Raw genomic sequence first — 22,343 nt, forward strand, 5'->3', positions numbered from 1 at the left:
ACTTATCGCTGTTATATTGTATTTGTATTGCAGTCATTACATTAAAATTGGCTATATTGATTCTGCAATTTATACTATTATGTTATTGCTAAGAATTGATTTAAAGAATAAACGTATATATTTATTTGTAAGATTTTGTAAATTTATACCACTGGAACTCTTTCAAAATATTTGATTGCATAATACTGCCAATAAATACAATGACTTTCTTTCTTCTGTTTATAATTGTAATAGATGTTGGACACTTTGACTCCAAGTATGTTATACAGAAACGCAGTGATTTTTTGCAAAAGGCAAAACTATGTGTTCGAAGAATTGTGGAGAGGAGGGTATGTGATGTATTTTAAGTAGGTTATAAAGAGTAACTATAACAACAAAAACAATAAATTATTTGTGATTGGCAAGCTTTCGGAGCCAGTGGCTCCTCCAGACAGAAGCGTTGAAGGGGAAGGAAGAAGGGTAAAGGAAAAGGCCTGGAGAGTTCCAGGAAAAGGTGTAGATTTTGGAAAAGTCACCCAGAACTTCGGATTAGGCGAAAAATAGAAACGACACATGTCATATACCAGCTATTATGTAAAAACTGTTCAGCTTTCTACATCTGCATGACTACCACCAAATTATCAGTTAGGATAAGTGGGCATAGGCATAGTGTATATACTGGAAACTCACAATATCCTGTTGCAGAGCATGCTCTACAACATGGCATACGTGACCTCGGCACTTGTTTCACCACACATGCCACCTGGATTCTTCCACCAGACACCAGTTTCTCAGAACTCCGCAGGTGGGAACTAGCACTACAACGTGTCCTTGGTTCTCACCACCCACCTCGCCTTAATTTACGTTAATTTCTCCTGTCTCAGCTTTTCTTCACTGTAATTACTCTTTGCTTCACTCCGTTTTAGCTTTCTACATCTTTCATTGTCTTTCCCGTCTATTTTCACTGCCCCCTCCCACAACTGTTGCATACAATACACTTACCTTCTCACTCTTATTAACCATATACAGTTTTAGTAGTAATCTCTGTCTTGCATATTACCCTGTCTTCCACCTTTAAGCTCTCAGGTTTCCGAATCTTGCCCGATGTAGTCCCCAACAATTAGTCTTTCCTTCTCATCCTGTACGGTAAGTCACCCATGACCCATGGTTCTGGGTGACTTTCCCAAAATCTACCCCTTTTCTTAGACCTCTTCAGTCCTTTTCCTTCATCCTTCTTGCTTCCCCTGCAACCCTTCAGCCTGAAGAAGGAGTCACTGGCTCCAAACGCTTGCCTATCACAACAGTCTTTTATGTGTGTGTTCTGCCACTGCTTGGTGAGTAGATTTTTTATCTATCCAATTAAATAATTTTATAAAGATTATCTGTGTGTGATGTTTTATTGGTATACAACTTGTTATAAACAAAACTTATTTTTACCATTTAATATGTTTCCAGATATTTACCAGTGGTAAAGATGAAATTGGGTTGATTGTACTTGGTTCTGACAAGACACAGAATCCACTTGATTACCCAAATGTTAGTGTGGAATTTCCTCTTGCACTACCTACATGGCAGATGATATCCTTTGTGGAGAAATCTTTTCATGAAAGTGAAATAAAAAGAGATTGGATAGATGGTGTTGTTGTTGGCATGCAAGTCTTGAAAGATGAGCTAGAGTAATTATTTTAAGCTGTCTGTTTCATGACATTCCTGGAACATGTTCCAGAATGTGTGTTACACAAATCACAGTGACATAGTTGTGACTTTATAAACTTGAATCAATATGTTTTTGTAATGAAAAAGTAACAGAAGGCACAATACCTGCAGAAATAGGAAATTTTTTTGTGTGATTTTACTGCATGAATGTTTTTTACAGTTTTTCAGCTCAATAATTAAGTAGGTATTGATACAAGGCTTTGCCAAAAACCCATCTGTCACCTACAATTCCAGCCCTGTCACTGGCATTCCGTACCCCACAATATGACTGGGCCACTATGAAAGCAGCCACATCATTATCAAATTCACTGAAACTACTGCATAGCAATTTGCTTGAGTATGGCTGCAGTTGTGGTCTTCTGTTTGGTTTAAGCACTGCGTCAATACCTTCTCCTCCATGGATTGTTTCCAGTATTTGGAGATGAAACATTAGGCAGCAAAACGTGCCTTATAACCAAAATCTAATGAACATATAATTAAATTAACTAAAGATGTAATGTTGCACTCTCAGGTAAGACTGATCTTGAATACAAAGCCAAAGTGGAAATTAATTGTAAGCTGCAACATTCATCTCACTTTTTGTTATTGAAATTATTCACAGTGCCATAGGGAGAACTGAGTTTATGTGTTTTATAGAGTCAGATACACGCTGTGGCACAGGGTGCTGTCCATTATTCTCCTGACTATGATGTCCAGCTATGGTAGTCTTCCCTCTTCTTTGGTCTCCATAGTGAATTTGATTTTGTGGCGTGTGGAGTTCAGATGTACAAAGAAGTCAAGAAGTTTGTCTCTTCCATGAGGCCAGATGACAAGTGTGTTATCCACATAACAGAAGAAGAAGAAGAAGATGGATTTCCATTTGGATGACATCAGGGCCTCTTCTTCGAAGCGCACCATAAACATATTCACAATCTCTGGTCAGAGTGGGCTGCCTATTGCGACACCATCTGTTTGCGGAAGGGAGGTGTGCCACAAGTCAGTGAAGTGGGAAAGTTGACCAAGTAATATGCGTGATGTGTCATACCCCGACCGATATTGAGAACAGAATAAAAAATTCAGAGGCATTACTTTTCAGCACTCCCATGCATATTCTGTATGCAAGAAAAGCTTATAGAGCAGGTTTCTCATTCAGAAATTCTATTTCAGTGTTGGTTGTTTACACGATGACCGTGTTAAGCATAATGGAAGAAGGAGAAATGTTTATCAGCATTCCAGATTTGGCAGTGGCAGGCTCATGGTCTGCTGAGACTCTGGTTTATTGTTTCACTATATTGCTGCTTGCATTGCTCAGAATCTCATTTTGTGCCAACATAGAATTGGTAGGTTCAGGAGGGCCATGCTAAATGCCTTGCAGGGCCTCAGTAGTGCCACCCAACTAGCACCTGAGAGGGCAGACAAGTGTTCGCTCATGCGTACGTGATCCTGCAGTGAAGTTGTGTACATTTAGTCAGGAAGTGGGCTTGTATACAGTGAGACAGATATCCACACAGACAATGTGATGGCATCTGGAGCAGCACAGACTGTCAAGCCCTTAATGCAGCTCTAGAGAGAGGTGAACTGACAGCGGTGCAACTGACAACAATGCCAGACACAGGAATGGCACTGTGTCATCGTGTCAGACGAGTCTCGGTTCTGCAACATCGTCACAATTGATGTACTTGTGTTTGGAGGCTCTGATGCCAACAGACCTGGCCAGATTGTACCTGTCATTCTCATGCGGGTCCAGCATGTGATGTGATGGTATGGGGTGCAACTGGATACATGTCACAACTTCTGGTTCACATATCCAGTAATTTGGACAGCAGTCATTGCATTTGTGTTTTGTTAAGGCCTATCGCTGTGCCCTATTTTCAAGGACTCCGTGATTGTAGATTGTATTTTATTGGTCCTGTTGTCTACATAGCAGCTTATGCATAAGACATTGGACAAGTCAAGTTATAAATATACAGGCTGAAAGTAATTTCAAAGCATACATATTTAAGCTTACAATAATACACTTTACACACAAGTATTTATATAACACATTTCATAAATTTAAATATTCTTCAATGGAATAAAAGCAGTGATGCTGTAAATATGACTTTAGAGATTTTCCAAATGTATTGACCTCAGTGATAGCTTTTATGTTTTCAGGAAGTTTGTTATAAAGCTTAACTCCCATGTGAAAAGTACCTTTTTGGCACAGTGCTATGCTGATTTGAGTCATATGTAAGTTCCTGTTTTGTCTGGTAAAGTGCTCATGTATATCACAGTTTTTTTTAGCCTCTGGTCCTTGCCTATTACATTTAATTTAAAGAACAAAAGGGTTTCCATAATGTATACACACGGTAATGGGAGAATACCAGATTTCTTAAACAGGGGTTTACAAGAGTCTCTAGGCTTGCACCCAAACAAGATTCTAATGGCCCTTTTTTTGTAGTTTAAAAGTGCTATTAGCTATTTTAGAGTTTCCCCAGAAGGTGACCCCATATCTAAGACGAGAATGAAAGTACGCATGATATGCATTCAATACTGTTTTCTCACTACAGCATGATTTTAATGAACAAAGAAGATAACGTGTTTTGGTCAGTTCTGCATTGAGACATTCAATATGCTTGTTCCATCTGATGTTACTCTGCAGCCAAAGTCCTAAGAATTTGGTTTCAGTACTGTTACCAACTGGTTCGTCATTGATAGAGACTGATGGGATAAACATGTCCTTGTTAGGAACATTGTGGAATTTTAGAGCAACAGTTTTCTTACTGTTTATTACAAGCCGATTACTCTGTGCCCAGCTGCTAAGTTGTTTTGTGACTGTGTTTACTGTCTGCTGTAACTGTTCATCGTCGTCTCCTTTTAGTAGAATCGTGGTGTCATCTGCAAATATGATTCATTTGTGTGCATCAATATTTAAGCTTAGATCATTTATGTACAGAAGAAACAGAAGGGGTCCCAATACAGATCCTTGGGGTACACCACATTTTATTTGTTTATAGTCAGATAAGTGATTAGATACAGTTTTTAGTTCAATATTTGTGTGCTTGACGCACACTGCCTGCATACGATTTGTCAGGCAGGAACTGATCCACTTGTTGGACAGACCTCGAATACCATATCTTTCTAGCTTTGATAGCGGAATTTTATGGTCCACCATGTCAAAAGCTTTTGACAAGTCAATAAAGACTCCTATTGTTTCCTGTTTTTTGTCCATCAGTTTTAGGATGAAATTGATGCACTCATAGACAGCAGTTGTCGTTGACCTCTTATTTCTGAATCCATGTTGTTCATTACATAGGATGCTGTTTTTATTTATAAATTTCATAAGTTTCTCATACATAACTTTTTCCAGTACTTTAGAGATGCAGGAGGAAATTGTGATGGGTCTGTAGTTATTTACATTGTCTTTATCCCCTTTTTTATATACAGGAATAACTTTTGATGTTTTTAACACATCAGGGAAAGTGCCTGCCTGAAGTGAGCAGTCGCATAAATGTGTGAGTACTTCAGTTAGGTTTGATGCGCTCTCCTTTAACACTGTTGCAGGTATACCATCAATACCTGCCGATTTGGAATTTTTTATTCCTTTTATTGCTTTAGCTACTTCATCTTGTGAAACAGAACCGATGTACATTGATCCTCTACATGTACTTATTTTATATTCATTTGCCTGGATGCTCTTAAAGTTTGATTGTAACATATTTTCAGCAACACCTGTGAAAAAGTTGTTAAATGTGTTAGCTACTTCTAAGGGGTTTGTTACTTTTTTATTTTTATGTGATAGTGTTATATTTTTCCAAGGTTGTCTGTATTCTCCACATTCTTTTTTTATAACACTCCACATAGCCTTTGATTTATTAGCTGAATTATAAATGATTTCATCATTATGCATTATTTTTGCTGCTTTTATTACTTTTCTTAATATTTTGGAGTATTTTTTATAGTATGCGCGTACTACAGGTGAGGAATTTTTCGAGTTACATATTTCATGAAGTAGTCTTCTCTTCTGGCATGAAACCCTTATTCCCTTTGTGATCCAGCTGTTTGTTCTAGAGTTTCCCCGTATGGTTAATGTTTTCAGTGGGAATGCAAGTTCAAAGAAATGGGTTAATGTATCAATGAAAGTGTCGAATTTTTCATTTATATCATTCATTTTGTACACTCCTAGCCATTTTTCTTTGTGTAATAAGTTGTTGAAGTAGTTCACATTATGCTGATTATAGCTTCGATATGCTGTTCTAAAAGACATGTTGTTAATAATACTGCCTTGTACTTTTATGCTTAATATTTGAGCAAGATGATCACTAAAACCTGCATTGAAAATTTTTAGTGAGGTGTTGTGTAAACTCTTATTTACTAGAAACTGATCAAGAGCTGTTTGACAAGTTTCTGATACTCGGGTAGCTGCTTTTACTTCAGCCTTTAAATTGAAGGACGTTGCAAGGTTCAAAATGGTCTCCCTATTTCCACTATTCGTGAGGAAGTCAATATTGAAGTCACCACAGATTATAAATTCACAATCCATTTTATTTACTTTATTTAGCAATGACTCCATTTTGTTTAAGAAAAGTTCAAAATTCCCAGACGGTGATCAGTAAACTGTAGCAATAACCAGGTTGAACTGAGTAATTTTTATAGCTGCAATTTCATAATCCTTTTCGACATTTGCCCTAGTTAAGTCAGGTAGTGTAATAAAATCTACATTATCCTTTGTGTAAATTGCTACCCCACACTGTTTGCTGTTTTTCCTGCAGTAGTAAGCACCCAAGACAAATTTGTTTATTTTAGTATTCTGGATTAATTCTGGGTTAAGCCAGTGCTCAGAAATGCATAACACTGAGATATCATTAAGTTCATGTGTTAATAGAACGTTAATTTCATCGATCTTATTACGCAGGGATTGCACATTATGGTGATAAATTTTTAAATCGGGCGTATTCACAATTTGGTAATTGGGAATCATATTTACAGCATCACATACCTCTAGTTTAAATTAGGAATGTCAGCAGCGTTGTATTTTTGTTCTTCTTTCTTGTTTATTTTGTTTTCCTCGCTGTTGGAAGGATGTTCAGGAAGCTGATAAATTGTTCTATCCCTTACAAGTCTTTCTTTGATGTTATCTTTTAACAAGATAATGCAAGACTACACATCACCTGAGCTGTACTGAGCTACCTCGATACAGAGAGTGTTCCACTGTTGCCGTATCCAGCATTTTCTTCAAATCTGTCACCTGTGGAGAACATCTGTTCACAGGATGCCAAGAGATGGGTATGCCACCAGCCGCCAGCCACCAGTCGCCAGCCACTACAGTTGAAGAACTCTGACATATGACATTCAGTTGAGTAGCATGAAATGATGTACCCATGGCTGTAATCCAACCTCGATTTGATATCCAGTGTGATGAGAGCTGTTCTGCTTTTCCAGTTTCAATACTGAAATTCATATATTATTTTTATGCTATCCTAACCAGATTGGACTGTGGTGTCATACAGCATAAAATATCTTACAACGTGTTGAATTAGTTATGAGAAGTGTAGAACAGCCAGCAGGGGAAAGATGTTGGCAATGAGACAGCTTTTATGTATAACAGCAGTACAGTGTTTCACAGTGCATAATGCTTCCGCAGATTGAGAACAAAATGTGTGGTTTGCTTTCATCCATTTTCACAAACATAGCCTAAAAAATAATGTTGACATTACTGTGCATTTCACTCTGAGGCATATTGCACTCTGAGAATGTTCATCGAATTCAGTTACTTTGTATTATATTTCAGTAACAGTGACATAATAGCAAATTGGACTGTATAAGTTTTTACGGATTTTTTTTCCAGACACACACTACCATTTCTTCAGATTTATTTAATTTGGGTATAAATCCTTTCCAGCATATATGCTGTACACAAAATGTTGAACATAAAATGTAGCTATCTGCTGATTTAACATCTTGCTGAGTATACCGGTACAATATTTTGTTGTAACAAATAGTTCAATGTATTTTACACACTTATAAACTTATTTATACAGTTATAGTAATTTATACCATTGCATTTATGTTGTACCTTAATGTTCTGGAAGACGATATTATAAGGAACCTCATACTTTTCCTGGATGATAGAGTTGTCTATAATGAATTATTGCCTGAAAAAAATCTGCACAAATTTGAGTCAGATCATAACATTTCAATTTGGTCCAAAGATAGGCAACTGAGTTTAAGTTTTCAGAAATGTAAATTGGAGCACATCACAAAACAAAAAAAAGACAGTATTGTATGACTACATTATCAAATAATCACAGTTTTAATTGGTCAACTCATACAAATATCTGGATGAAATGAAATGGTGACATAGACTCACTTGTAGGCAAAGCAGAATGCAGATACTGGAAAATGCAATCAGTCTATAGAGGACATTGCTTACAAAATACTTGTGTGGCCCATTCTAGAATATTGCTTAAGTATGACCCATAACAAATAAGGCTAATGGCAGACATTGAATGTATACAAAATAGTGTAGCATGATTGATCATAGATTTATTTGATGCATGGGAGAGCATCAAGAAGCTACTAAAAATTGGAAATGCCAGACAAGTGAAGATAGACGCCAAATATATGACAAAACCTAATTTATGAAATTTCAGGAACCTGTATTAAGTGAGGTATTTAGGGATTATACAATAACCGCATATGTATCACTCCTATAGGGACCATGAAGGCAAGATTAATTACAGCATGCACAGAACCATTTAAAGAATCATTCTTCCCACACTCCACATGAGCATTGAATGGGGAAAAACCATAATGTGTGGTACAACAATGTACTTTGTCGGACAAACCCACAGTGGTTTATACAGTGTGCATGGAGACATGGAATCAGTTGACAGTAGCTGGGTAATGGTTCATATTGATTCCCATTTCCCTGTTGCAGTAGGTGATCTTATGCCTTTAATTATTTTTTCATTGCCATCTTAACTTGCATTCTTCAATTCAGTTTATTAACCCTTCTTATCTCTTTGTATTAGGGCAAATGTACAGTTAACTTTTGAGGAATTTGTATTTTCAATTTATCAACTGGAGTTTTGTTTCATATGCAGCAGCAATGTTACAAATTATTTGTTTCAGTTTCTTTACAATAATTTGCTGTTTCATGGGTGCCTTGAAGGAAATAAAAGATCTCGAAAGTGTCTTAATGACAACCGATGGCCTCATGTTGACAAGACAGCTGGTTGCCTTGCAGAGGGCAGGGCTTGACGGTCTGAACATCAGCTTAGACACCCTGCAGTCCCAACGCTACAACCAGATCACGAGGAGGAAAGGCTGGGAGCGTGTCATGGTTGGCATAAATCTAGCCTTGCAACTTGAATACGACCCTGTGAAGGTATTACTAGTGCAGCTGTCATCGCATGCAGACTTTCATAAACAAAATATATAAATCTGTTGTTAAGAATATCAATACAAGAATCACCATTTTAAAGCAGTATGCCCACACCCTCGCCCCCATCCCCGCTCCCACCCTCACCGCTGTCTCCACACTGCAGCTGTAAGTGAAGGAAGGTATATTAAGACAGAAGAAGTAAATTTTAGCTGACGATGCTAACAGTTTCGTAGTTTATACAACATAAAAAGGATGCCTTGCAAGTTTACCAATTAAAAATCTTATATTTTCCTCCCAAGAGAGTCTTATGAGACTCAAGATCTTTACAGTTTCTCTTTTTTTCTTTTGTGTCTTTAGTTTAAAATAAGTTTCCACTATTGTGGTGTTGTTTTGGTAAAAATACTCGATTGTTTGGAAAAATTATTCTTAATTCTGTAGTCACATTTTTGTTGTGTCTAAGTACTACTGGTTTCAGTAGCAAGTGCCAGCATCAGTTCATCTTATTATCAAACATTTCTGTGCAAAATAAAAGCTGACCACTGTGGCCGAGCGGTTCTAGGCACTTCAGTCCAGAACCGTGCTGCTGCTATGGTCGCGGGTTCGAATCCTGCCTCAGGCAGGGATGTCCTTAGGTTAGTTAGGTTTAAGTAGTTCTAAGTCTGGGGGACTGATGACCTCAGATGTTAAGTCCCATAGTGCTTAGAGCCATTTGAACCATTTTGCAAAATAAAAAGCTTCTGTACAACTGCAAACTAGACATACCATTTTCAGGGTGCAGTTCACATCTATTGAAAGCACAACAGTGACCTTTACTTTTAGTAGATAAGACACCTACTGAGGTAAGTGACTTGATGACTGCACACAAGAAGTTGTCATTTATTCCATATGTAGCTACCATGCAGACTCATATTTTGTATTAGTTTGTCCTTACTCTTCCAAAAGGTTAAACCTTGTCTCTGCAGCCGCAGCTTCCTCTCTTCAGCAGTTGTCTTCATCTCCATGTGTGAAGAAAATCCCATTCATTGATCATATTGTTTAAGTAGGATGTTCTCAGTCATCCCCTTGTTTTCTTACCTACGATCTTGCCTTCAGAAATGTTTTTTAAAAGATTATCGTCTCCAGTTAAGTGTCCAGTGTATTTTGCTTTGCCCTGGCCTATAACTTTCAGTGGTTCTTTCTTCTCTCCTATTTCCTTTAATTTTTCTGTCAATGCAGATAGTTCTTGTACTTCTCCTCCAGAACCACATTTCAGCAGGTCTGAGGCGAGCTTCCTTTGGCTTTTCTAATGTACAGATTTTGCATCTGTGTGTCAGAACACTCCACACAAAGGTCTTTACAAATATTTTCTTAATGTGGAAGCTGATATGTTTATTCAGTTGCAGCTTCTTCTTATTTTGGAAGGAACTCTTCACCTGTGCTATTCTTTTCTTGAATGCCTTGAAATATTGATTGTTTTCTTGCAAAATGCTACTGAGATATTGAATTTCAGTTCCTTTCTTGAGTTGCTCATTGCCTGTTCTTGTGTCAGTCCTACCTCCTCCTCCTTTCTTGTCTGTAGCCATAACTTTTGTCTTCTTTGTATTCATTTTTAGCTTTAGTTTTACCACTTCTTGATTTAAGGCCTGAAACATTTTATTTAGTTCCTACTCTGATTTACTATTGTGATGTCATCAATCTGCAGTGTATATGCATGCAATTAAGTTTCCATATCGACATCATGCTCCAAAAACCACCTAACTGTGTGTGGCAGGGGGTACGTCTCATGCCACCAACTGATCCCCTCTGCCTTGTTCCACTTGTGAACAGTGCTTGGGAAGAATGACTGTCAGTACACTTCTGTATTATCTCTAACTTCTCAAATTTTCTTCTCGTGATCATTTCGTGAATTGTATATGAGAGAAACTATTATGTTGTCAGACTCTTCTCGGAAACTACTCTCTCGAAATTTGGGTAGTAAATCTTTCCGTGATGCACAACTGCTCTCTTATGGCATCTACCACTGGAGTTGCTGAGCATCTCTGTAATGATCTCACAGCGACTAAATGATCCTGTGACAAAACACTCCGCATTTCATTGGATCTTCTTTCTCTCTTCTGTCAGTCTTACTGGGTAAGGACACAGGGGTAATTTACATTCACTTAAGATTCTTCCTGTGAATCTTAGTCTGGCATCTGCTTTTCTATTGCTGTTTTATGTGGTCATTCCACTTTAAGGTTGCTCTGGATAGTTACTTCTAGATATTTTATGGTAGATTCTGTTTCCAGCAATTTGTCATTAATAGTGTAGTTGTACAGTATTGGATTTCTTTTCCTGTGTGTGTGTGTGTGTGTGTGTGTGTGTGTGTGTGTGTGATATGTTACATTTATTTATGTGCAGGGTCAACTGCCAGAGCCTACATCATTCACCAATCCTCTGCAGGTCATTGTGCAAATTGATACTGTCTTCTGTTATTGCTACTTTCTGATGGACAAGTGTAGTACCTGTGAACAATATTAAGGAGCCTCTGACACTTTCTACTGGATCATTTATATACATTGTAAATGTAATGGTCCTATCACATTTCCATGGCGTATTCCAGAAATTACCTTTTGATTCTGGTCATCTTTTCTTTGTTGTTGTTATTACTTCCTAGATGAACATATTAAGGAAGTAAGGTGATAGAAGGCACCCGTATCTCACTGCCCTTCTGGTTTTCCTTCTTTCATATCCGGTTCAGTACTCTGACTTTAGTATATACTCAAAATTAATCATCTGTCCTTCCACTTTGGACATTACTTTAAGGAATGATGATATAATGGTAATCTGTTTATTAAACAATATTTTAACGATACACTATGCTTTCTGATCATATAGTGGCTTTATGATGGAATTTGATACTGAAATTAGTAATCATTAGACAAAATAAAAGTGAAGCTATAATAAAAGAAAGTAATATTTTGGATCATGTCAGTTGTTGTTCCAAACAACAGCACGTCAGGAATAGGTTCAAATGGCTCTGAGCACTATGCGACTTAACTTCTGAGGTCATCAGTCGCCTAGAACTTAGAACTAATTAAACCTAACTAACCTAAGGACATCACACACATCCATGCCCGAGGCAGGATTCGAACCTGCGAATGTAGCGGTCATTCGGTTCCAGACTGTAGCGCCTAGAACCACACGGCCACTCTGGCTGTCCAGGAATAGGTACTAAATTATTTGTCCGCTGATGACCTCACAGCTTAGAACACTAAAACACAAATGTTAATTGTTTGTTATGTGCCCTGGTAGAGTTTACAGCTGTTTACAGTTCACGATTGGTTGTTGGAGATTGGACATTACTCACATAGTGTATTTAGTGCACAGTGCAGAAAAAGGCAGTGTCCAGAAAAGTAAACAAGTGTAAAGGCAAAAGTTTCATGACAGGATGTTGTGTCACCATACTTGGAAGACAATTATAGCCAAAGACAGAAATTTAAAAGAAACTGGCTCATTTGAGCTGCGGAGACCTAGTCGAGGATTCTCAGTAGATAATTGTTAGCACAGTAGAATTTATAAAGAGACAATGTCAGTTCGTGTCAGGGAAGGTTGATTGGTAAGTATCTATCAGCTTTCTCGTAAAACTCACAATTTGAAGAATACACATCAAGGAAAAGGTAGAAGTCCAAGAGTGTCAAATCTAGACAATAATATCAATCATCCAACAGTTTTGCAAAATCCCCAGTTGTACTTTACTTACTTACTTACTTACTAACTTACTCAGATTTGCTGTGTACCATACAAGGAACTGGTTTCCACTAGTTCACTTGATCAGCTGCCAAGTTCTCACCTTCCTCCAAGTTTGTGTCCATGGATTGAAGATTCATTGCAAAAGTTCCAGGTGTTAAAAGGTCTTCCTGTACATCTGTATCTGTCCATTGATTTCAACAACAGTGTTGATTTTGGGATTCTTCCACCTTACATGCGTAGAACATAACCTGCAATCCTCAGTCTTCTTTCAACAATAATTTTGTGCAGGCTGTGTAGACCTCTTATTCTCAGCACTTCATCGTTTGTAACTTGGTTGGGTTAACATCTTCAGAATTCATCTCTAGCATTGTTGGTGAAAAACATGGAGACTGTGTGCTGATTTTACTGACATTTTCCAAGTCTCACACATATAAACGATAAAGGAGTGCAGTCAAAGCTTTGTTGGCATATTACAGACCTAATTGCCATATGGACTGATTTTCCAGTTCTGCTGGTGATTTCTGCATCTGTGACCTCATTATTACATACAAAGCTACCGAGATATGGCAATCTGTCAACATCTTGTATTATCTTCTATTGCACTGTAATCGGGGAAGAGACGAGTAATTTCCACTTACTTTGCACATTCTGTTTACCTTATCCCTATTAATTTTCAGCCCTACACAATAGGGCATTTAATGAGAAAGCATATAAAAATTAACTTGATGCCTTCCAAGGAGATGGTCTCTACTTAGTCTCTACTCCTTCAAGCCTGACTTTGTAAGTGTAGACCAGACATGGCTTAAATTCAGAGAAATAGTATCGACATCAATTAAGAGATATATACCAAATAAATTGAAAGGATACCAAATAAATTAAAAGGGTGGTGCACAAAATATGTCAAAACTCAGCTGCAGAAGCAATGAAAAAAAGCATGTCAAAATTTAAAAGAATGCAAAATCTCCAAGATTAGCGATGTTTTACTGAAGCTCGAAACTTAGGGTGGGTTTCAGTGCAAGATGTGTTTAATAGTTCCCATAGTGAAACTTTGTTTTGAAATCTGGAAGAAAATCCAAAGAGGTTCTGGTTGCATGTGTAGTACACCAATGGCAAGACACAACCAATACCTTCACTGCGCAATAGCTGTGGTAATATTACTGATGACAGTGCTACTAAAGCAGGGTTACTAAACACGGATTTCTGAAATTTCTTCACCAAAGACAACAAAGTTATTATTGCAGTATTCAAATCAAGAACAACTGCAACTGTGAGTAACTTAGTAGTAGCTCTCCTCAGTGTCATAAAGCAGTTATGTTTCTTTCAGAGAATGCTGATACAATAGCTCCATTAGAAATCATATATAGCCCTGGAGATTCTAAAAGGTATCAGATAGATTATATAATGGTAAGACAGAGATTTAGGAACCAGGTTTTAAATTGTAAGACATTTCCAGGGGCAGATGTGGACTCTGACCACAATCTATTGGTTATGACCTGTAGATTAAAACTGAAGAAACTGCAAAAAGGTGGGAATTTAAGGAGATGGGACCTGGATAAACTGAAAGAATCATAGGTTGTACAGAGTTTCAGGGAGAGCATAAGGGAACAATTGACAGGAATGGGGGAAAGAAATGCAGTAGAAGAATAATGGGTAACTGTGATGGATGAAGTAGTGAAGGCAGCAGAGGATCAAGTACGTAAAAAGACGAGGGCTAGTAGAAATCCTTGGGTAACAGAAGAAATATTGAATTTAATTGATGAAAGGAGAAAATATAAAAATGCAGTAAATGAAGCAGGCAAAAAGGAATACAAATGTCTCAAAAATGAGATCGACAGGAAGTGCAAAATGGCTAAGCAGGGAGGGCTAGAGGACAAATGTAGGGATGTAGAGGCTTATCTCACTAGGGGTAAGATAGGTACTGCCTACAGGAAAATTAGAGAGACCTTTGGAGATAAGAGAACCACTTGCATGAACATCAAGAGCTCAGATGGAAACCCAGTTCTAAGCAAAGAAGGGAAAGCAGAAAGGTGGAAGGAGTATATAGAGGGTCTATACAAGGGCGATACACTTGAGGACAATATTATGGAAATGGAAGAGGATGTAGATGAAGATGAAATGGGAGATACAATACTGCGTGAAGAGTTTGACAGAGCACTGAAAGACCTGAGTCGAAACAAGGCCCCTGGAGTAGACAACATTCCATTGGAACTACTGACGGCCTTGGGAGAGCCAGTCCAGACAAAACTCTACCATCTGGTGAGCAAGATGTATGAAACAGGCGAAATACCATCAGACTTCAAGAAGAATATAATAATTCCAATCCCAAAGAAAGCAGGTGTTGACAGATGTGAAAATTACCGAACAATCAGTTTAATAAGCCACAGCTGCAAAATACTAACACGAATTCTTTACAGACGAATGGAAAAACTAGTAGAAGCCGACCTCAGGGAAGATCAGTTTGGATTCCGTAGAAATACTGGAACATGTGAGGCATTACTGACCTTACGACTTATCTTGGAAGAAAGATTAAGGAAAGGCAAACCTACGTTTCTAGCATTTGTAGACTTAGGGAAATCTTTTAACAATGTTGACTGGAATACTCTCTTTCAAATTCTAAAGGTGGCAGGGGTAAAATACAGGGAGCGAAAGGCTATTTACAATTTGTACAGAAACCAAATGGCAGTTATAAGAGTCGAGGGACATGAAAGGGAAGCAGTGGTTGGGAAGGGAGTAAGACAGGGTTATAGCCTCTCCCCGATGATATTCAATCTGTATATTGAGCAAGCAGTAAAAGAAATAAAAGAAAAATTCGGAGTAGGTATTAAAATCCATGGAGAAGAAATAAAAATGTTGAGGTTCGCCGATGACATTGTAATTCTGTCAGAGACAGCAAAGGACTTGGAAGAGCAGATGAACGGAATGGATGGTGTCTTGAAGGGAGGATATAAGATGAACATCAACAAAAGCAAAACGAGTGTAATGGAATGTAGTCGAATGAAGTAAGGTGATGCTGAGGGAATTAGGTTAGGAAATGAGACACTTAAAGTAGTAAAGGAGTTTTGCTATTTGGGGAGCAAAATAACTGATGTTGGTCGAAGTAGAGAGGATATAAAATGTAGACTGGCAATGGCAAGGAAAGCGTTTCTGAAGAAGAGAAATTTGTTAACATCGAGCATAGATGTAAGTGTCAGGAAGTCATTTCTGAAAGTATTTGTATGGAGTGTAGCCATGTATGGAAGTGAAACATGGATGGTAAATAGTTTGGACAAGAAGAGAATAGAAGCTTTCAAAATGTGGTGCTACAGAAGAATGCTAAAGATTAGATGGGTAGATCACATAACTAATGAGGAAGTATTGAATAGGATTGGGGAGAAAAGAAGTTTGTGGCACAACTTGACCAGAAGAAGGGATCGGTTGGTAGGACATGTTCTGAGGTATCAAGGGATCACCAATTTAGTATTGGAGGGCAGCGTGGAGGGTAAAAATAGTAGGGGGAGACCAAGAGATGAATACACTAAGCAGATTCAGAAGGATGTAGGTTGCAGTAGGTACTGGGACATGAAGAAGCTTGCACTGGATAGAGTAGCATGGAGAGCTGCATCAAACCAGTCTCAGGACTGAAGACCACAACAACAACATATAGCCACTCATTTGATAAAGATCCATACCTAGAGACTGAAAAGTTGCTCAGGTCACACCAATGCTCAAGAAAGAAAAGAGGAGTAATCTACTAAATAACAGACTCATATCACTAATGTTGATTTGCATTAGGATTTTGGAACATATATTGTGTTTGAATATTATGAATTATCTCAAAGATAATGATTCATTGATAAATAGCCAAGATAGATTCAGAAATATTGACCTTTTAAAACACAGCTAGCTCTTTAGTCACACAAAGTAATAAGTGCTGTCGACTGGGGCTCTCAAATTGATTCCATATTTGTAGATTTCCAGAAGACTTTTTGAAACAGTTCCTCACAAGTATTTTCTAATCATCTTGTGTGCCTATGGTGTATTGTCTCAGTTGTGCAACTGGATGTGTGGTTTCCTGTCAGAAAGGTCACAGTTCATAGTAATTGATGGAAAATCGTCAAGTAAAACAAAAGTGATATCTGACATTCCTCAAGGAAGTGTTATAGACCACCTGCTGTTGCCGATCTACATTAACAATTTAAGAGAGAATCTGAGCAGTCCTCTTAGATGATGATATCATTTACAGTCTTGCAAATCATTTACTGTCTTGTAAAGTGATCAGATGATCAAAACGAACTGCAAAATGATTTAGGCTACCTATCCATATGATGCAAAAAGTGGTAACTGACCTTAAATAATAAAAATTGTTGTCATCCGCATGAGTAGTAGAAGGTATCTACTAAATTTTGGTTACATGATAATTCACGCAGATCTAAAGGCTGTGAAGTCTATTGAATACTTAGGAATTACATTTACAAATAACTTAAATTGGAATGCCCACATAGATAACGCGGTGGGAAAGCAAACAAAAGACTGTGATTTAATAGTAAAACATTTAGAAGGTTAGGATTACTAAAGAGACTATCTACAACTATACTTGTCTGTCCTCTTTTGGAGTATTCTGCATGGTGTGAGATCCTTACCAGATAGGACTGACAAAGGACATCATTTAAAAGTTCAAAGAAGGGCAGCTCATTTTGTATTATTGGGAAACAGGAAAGTGCATGCCACAGATATCGCATGTGAATTGGGGTGGCAGTCATTAAAGCAAAAGCATTTTGCTGGAGCAGGTTCTTAAAATTTCAATCATCAATTTTCTCCTCCGAATGTGAAAATATTTTGTTAGAGCCCTCTTACATAGGGAGAAATGATCATTGTAATAAAATAAGAGAAATCAGAGCTTGTACGGAAATATTGAAGTGTTTGGTTTTCCTCAAATGCTGTAGGGGAGTGGAATGGTAGATAAATAGGTTGAGGGTGGTTCTCTGAACCCTCTGCCAGCAATTAATTGTGAATTACAGACTAGTCATGCAGATATAGATAATGTAGATAGGCTTTCAATATTGTGCACTGATTCTCTAATTTTATACATTGCTCAAATACTTTCGTGGGGCTTTGGAGTGACCCCTTCAAAATAACACTTTACCAGTCTTCTTAATATGTATTTTGGTAACCCGGTTGATAAGAAGTTACAACAATACTCTCTTATTACTCCCCAGTTTTGGGTTTTATTAATGAACAAAATCACCGCAGTGTTCCATAACAATTACGGGCTGAAGTTTCCTGCTGATGGAACCAATATGATTTTCTGTGTTTCTGAGCATACAGGTTGTGTATGCTGTTTGGAGCCTGTTGTATGCTGAATCAAATGTTTTTATTGTTGTGATCTTCCATCTGAAGATTGGTTTCATGGAGTTGCCCATGCTAGCTTATCCTCTGTGACCCTCTTCACCTCTGGGTAACTACTGCAGCGTACAATAACTTGAACTTGCTTACTGCAGTCAGTTTTTGGTCTCCTACAGTTGTTACCCCCATTATATTCACAGATGACCACATATTGTGGACATTGCATATTGTAATGTAGGATGCAACAATAAGGTACAGAAAGTTTCTGTTGAAAATTACGAATTATTTAGGAATAAAGGAGATGGCTCACCAAAAGGCAGAAGCACTGTCTCATCGATAGGCACACGAACAAAAGGTATGTAGAATGAGATTTTCACCGTGCAGTGGAGTGTGCACTGATATGAAACTTCCTGGCAGATTAAAACTGTGTGCCGGACCAAGAGTCAAACTTGGGACCTTTGCCTTTCGTGGGCAAGTGCTGAGCTATCCTTGCACGACTCACGACCCATCCTCACAGCTTTACTTCCACCAGTACCTCGTCTTCTACCTTCCAAACTAAAAGGTACGTTACTTGGCGAGCTTCCAGAATGCACTTTCTTTTTCTAGCTGTAGGGAAAACATGTGCGCTCGCCCACACACACACACACACACACACACACACACACACACACACACACTCTCTCTCTCACATGCGCATGCATGTCTCCTTATGCTGTGGTCGCTCAACTGCCAGCTCTTTACTGGCCCATGGTGAGTGTTCTGGAGTGAGGTGGGGCTTTAGAGTGGGGTAGGATGGGGTGGGTTGAGGCAATGTGAGAGATGGAGAGAGATGGGAGGGGTTTGGAGGGAAGCATTTAGTGGCTCGTGGGAGAGTGGGGAGCCATCTGTGGGCTAGCTAGGGGTGCAGGTAGAGGGGTCAGGTGACAGACAGCTGGGCACTCATAGACTAGGGTGTGACGTGAGATAACAGCACACAACTAGCTGATTTGCGAGGGGGGAGAGAGGGGTGTGTGTGTGGGGGGGGGCTGGGAGTTAACTTGGATTTAGGCCAGGAAGCAAAGGATGTGCTGTAAGTATGGCTACGAAAGTTGAGTATTCTTAAATAAGATCAGCTGGTGCCAATGTATTGGAAAGTAACTGGCACACAAAGTGCAATTGTGGCTCCTTTTTCTTTAAAAGTTTTAAATAGTCTGCAGAGCAAATTGAATTAGGAGGATCAGGCATTTGTGTGGGTCTAGGAAAGTAAATTGTAGAGCCAGATAAAAGGCGCACAAGACAGGAGGGGTACTACTACTCATCACTGCTGTATCGTGCTACTAGTACATGTCAGCGTGAGTGCACCGAGAGTGGTGTTGCCGTACATGCGTCTTTCAATTGGTCACCGACTGATCATTGCAGGCTGGCTGCTGGAGGCCGTCTCTGGGAGCCAAGCGTGCCGTGCGGTCCCTGCCGTGCCATCTGCTGGTGACTCGCACATATATTAGTGTGGAACAGTGCTGACTGACTCTCTGTGTGATTCTAGTTTGTAATGTGCACATCAGTGTTCTGTGTCTTGTTGAGTCCTTAGAGGCACATTGTTCGGAGGTTATTATTAAAGCCATATTTGTGCGACTTGGATCACACTTCAGTATTTATTTATTTATTTATTTATTTCTTGTTCCATAGATCCAGTTAGTGAGTCAATTCCAAGGATATGGAACGTGTCAAATTGTACAGGTTTCAATTTAAACTATACAAGGGCAATTCAATGGCAAATTGTACATAGTTTAAGTAAGACATACTATAAATAAAGTAACAGATACAATATCAGCTAGATAACATAACAACCATTTGACAGAAAAAGGAGTTTCAAATAAAGGTTAAAGGCAAGAGCACAAAGTTAAATCAGATATTAGGCCTACAAGAGTAAATACATGTATAGCCAATCTGTTGTTACAAAAAGTGAGCTAATTCCCAAATGCACAATAAAATCAATTGAACTACTTCTAGACGCAATAAGTTTAGTGATGGTATACATTTTCTTTCAGGTATTCATCCACAGTATAATAAGATTTCTCTGTCAGGTAATCTTTGAGAACTCGTTTAAATTTTGGCAGTTCTGTATGAACACATTTGATATGTAGTGGTAGAGCATTGAACAGCTTAATGCTGGAGTAGTAAACTCCTTTTTGTACCAGAGTGAGATGTTTCATTTCTAAATGTAGATTGTTTTTGTTTCTGGTGTTATAACCATGGAATTTACTGTTGTCTTGGTAGATGGAATAATTTTTGCACACAAAGGTCAGCAAGGAAAAAATATACTGTGAGGCAGTTGTTAGGATACCTATCTTCCGAAACAAGTGCCTGCAAGAGTGTCTTTGATTAACCCCACACGTTATTCTGATTGCTTTTTTTTTGGATGGTGAAAACTTGTTTTGCAAGTGGTTGGTTCCCCCAGAATATGATAGCATATGACATCAATGAGTGGAAGTAGCCAAAGTAGGCAACCTTAATAGTGTCAACTTCAGCCACTGAAGAAATTACCGGTAGTGAAAATGTTGCCGAGCTAAGTTTTTTACATAGATGAAGAATGTGAACTGACCAATTACATTTACTGTCTATGTAAGCACCCAGGAATTTTGTTTCTTCAACTTTCTGTATTGGTTGATCTCTACATTTTATGTCAATTTCATTGGGATTACTTTGTGATGTATGGAACCTCATATAATGAGTTTTATCTGCATTGAGTGAGAGACCATTTGAGGAGAAACAATTTAAGATGTCATTAAAAACAGTAGTTGTAGTTTTTTCAAGATCATGATCAGTCAAATCGTCAATTAGAATTGTGGTATCATCGGCAAACAGGGTAAATTAGCTGTTTGTCTCAGAACAAAGAGGAAGATCATTAATAAAGATGAGGAAAATCAGTGGGCCCAAAACGGAGCCTTGAGGCACACCACACGTTATCATGCCCCATTCAGACGAGGCAGGTTCTCCAGAAGAGCCATTTAGCATTACAGTCTGCTTCTGATCCTGTAGATATGATTGTAGCCACAAGCCAACAGTACCACCTAAACCATAGTATTCTGCCTTTTTCCAAAGAATTTGGTGGTTTACACAGTCAAAGGCTTTCGTAAGATCGCAAAAAATACCCACTGGAGACATTTTTTTGTTAATGGCTTCCAAAACTTGGTTGCTGAAAGAGAATATTGCCTGTTCAGTACAAAGACCGGCACGAAAACCAAACTGATTTTTGCTTAAGATACTATGGAATTTGAGATGGTCTACAATCCTCCTGTGCATGAGTTTTTCTAGAATTTTCGAGAAGGTAGTTAATAGGGATATTGGGCGATAGTTTGTAACAATGCTTTTATCCCCTTTTTTTAAAGAGAGGAATCACTACAGCCAACTTAAGTCTGTCAGGGACAATCCCATCTTGTAGGGATGCATTGTATATGTTGCATAAGGTGGGACTAACAAATTTATAACAGTGTTTCAGTATTTTACTAGAAATATTGTCCACACCAGCAGAATTTTTGTTTTTTAATGATCTAATTACTCTTATGACTTCGCTTACAGTAAATGGAGATAAGGATAACTGTGGGATTCTGTTGCTAATAGCTTTCTGTAGGAGGGACAATGATTCTTCCATAGAACCATTACAGCTTGTCTTCTCTGCTGCTCTCAAAAAGTGGTTATTAAATATTTCTGCAACCAACTCAGGTTTCTTTATGATACTGTCCCCTGTTTTAATCTCTACCTGAGACATGTTCCCTGTTGTCCTGCCAGTTTACCTCTTTATTACATTCCTTATAGTTTTAATTTTATTTTCTGAGCTTTCAATTTCTGATTTTATGCACATACTTTTAGATTTATTTATAACCTTCTTGAGAATGCTACAGTAAAGTTTGTAGTGTTGTCATTTCTTTGGATCATTACAAGTCCTGAGAGAACTGTATAACATCCTTTTTGTTCTACAAGATGTTGTTATCCCTGTAGTGATCCAAGACTTCTTGGCATTGCCTATATGACTATTTCTAACTACTTTTTTTTGGGAAAGATGGACTCAAATACAGACATGAATTCATTTAAAAATGAATTGTACTTTTTGTTTACATCTGTTTCCCTATCAACTCGGCTCCAGTCTATCTCTTTTAGGCTATCACTGAATTTTTTAAGGCCCTGTTCATTTATTATCCTAAAAGATTTCCAAGAATGCTCGGAACTGTTGCACACACTGATGTAATTGAGCCTAAGCAATTGACCACCATGATCAGAAAGGCCAAGGATTGGA

General features: G+C 38.2%; 1 pseudogene; it reads left to right on the top strand.

The window, feature by feature from the left end:
- Positions 1-200: 200 nt before the first annotated feature.
- LOC124620350 overlaps positions 201-22,343 on the top strand; it is a 64,436-nt pseudogene continuing 42,293 nt past the window's right edge.

The sequence above is a fragment of the Schistocerca americana genome, chromosome 6 (genome assembly GCF_021461395.2).
Source record: "Schistocerca americana isolate TAMUIC-IGC-003095 chromosome 6, iqSchAmer2.1, whole genome shotgun sequence".
In the NCBI taxonomy this organism is placed as follows: Eukaryota; Metazoa; Arthropoda; class Insecta; order Orthoptera; family Acrididae; genus Schistocerca; species Schistocerca americana.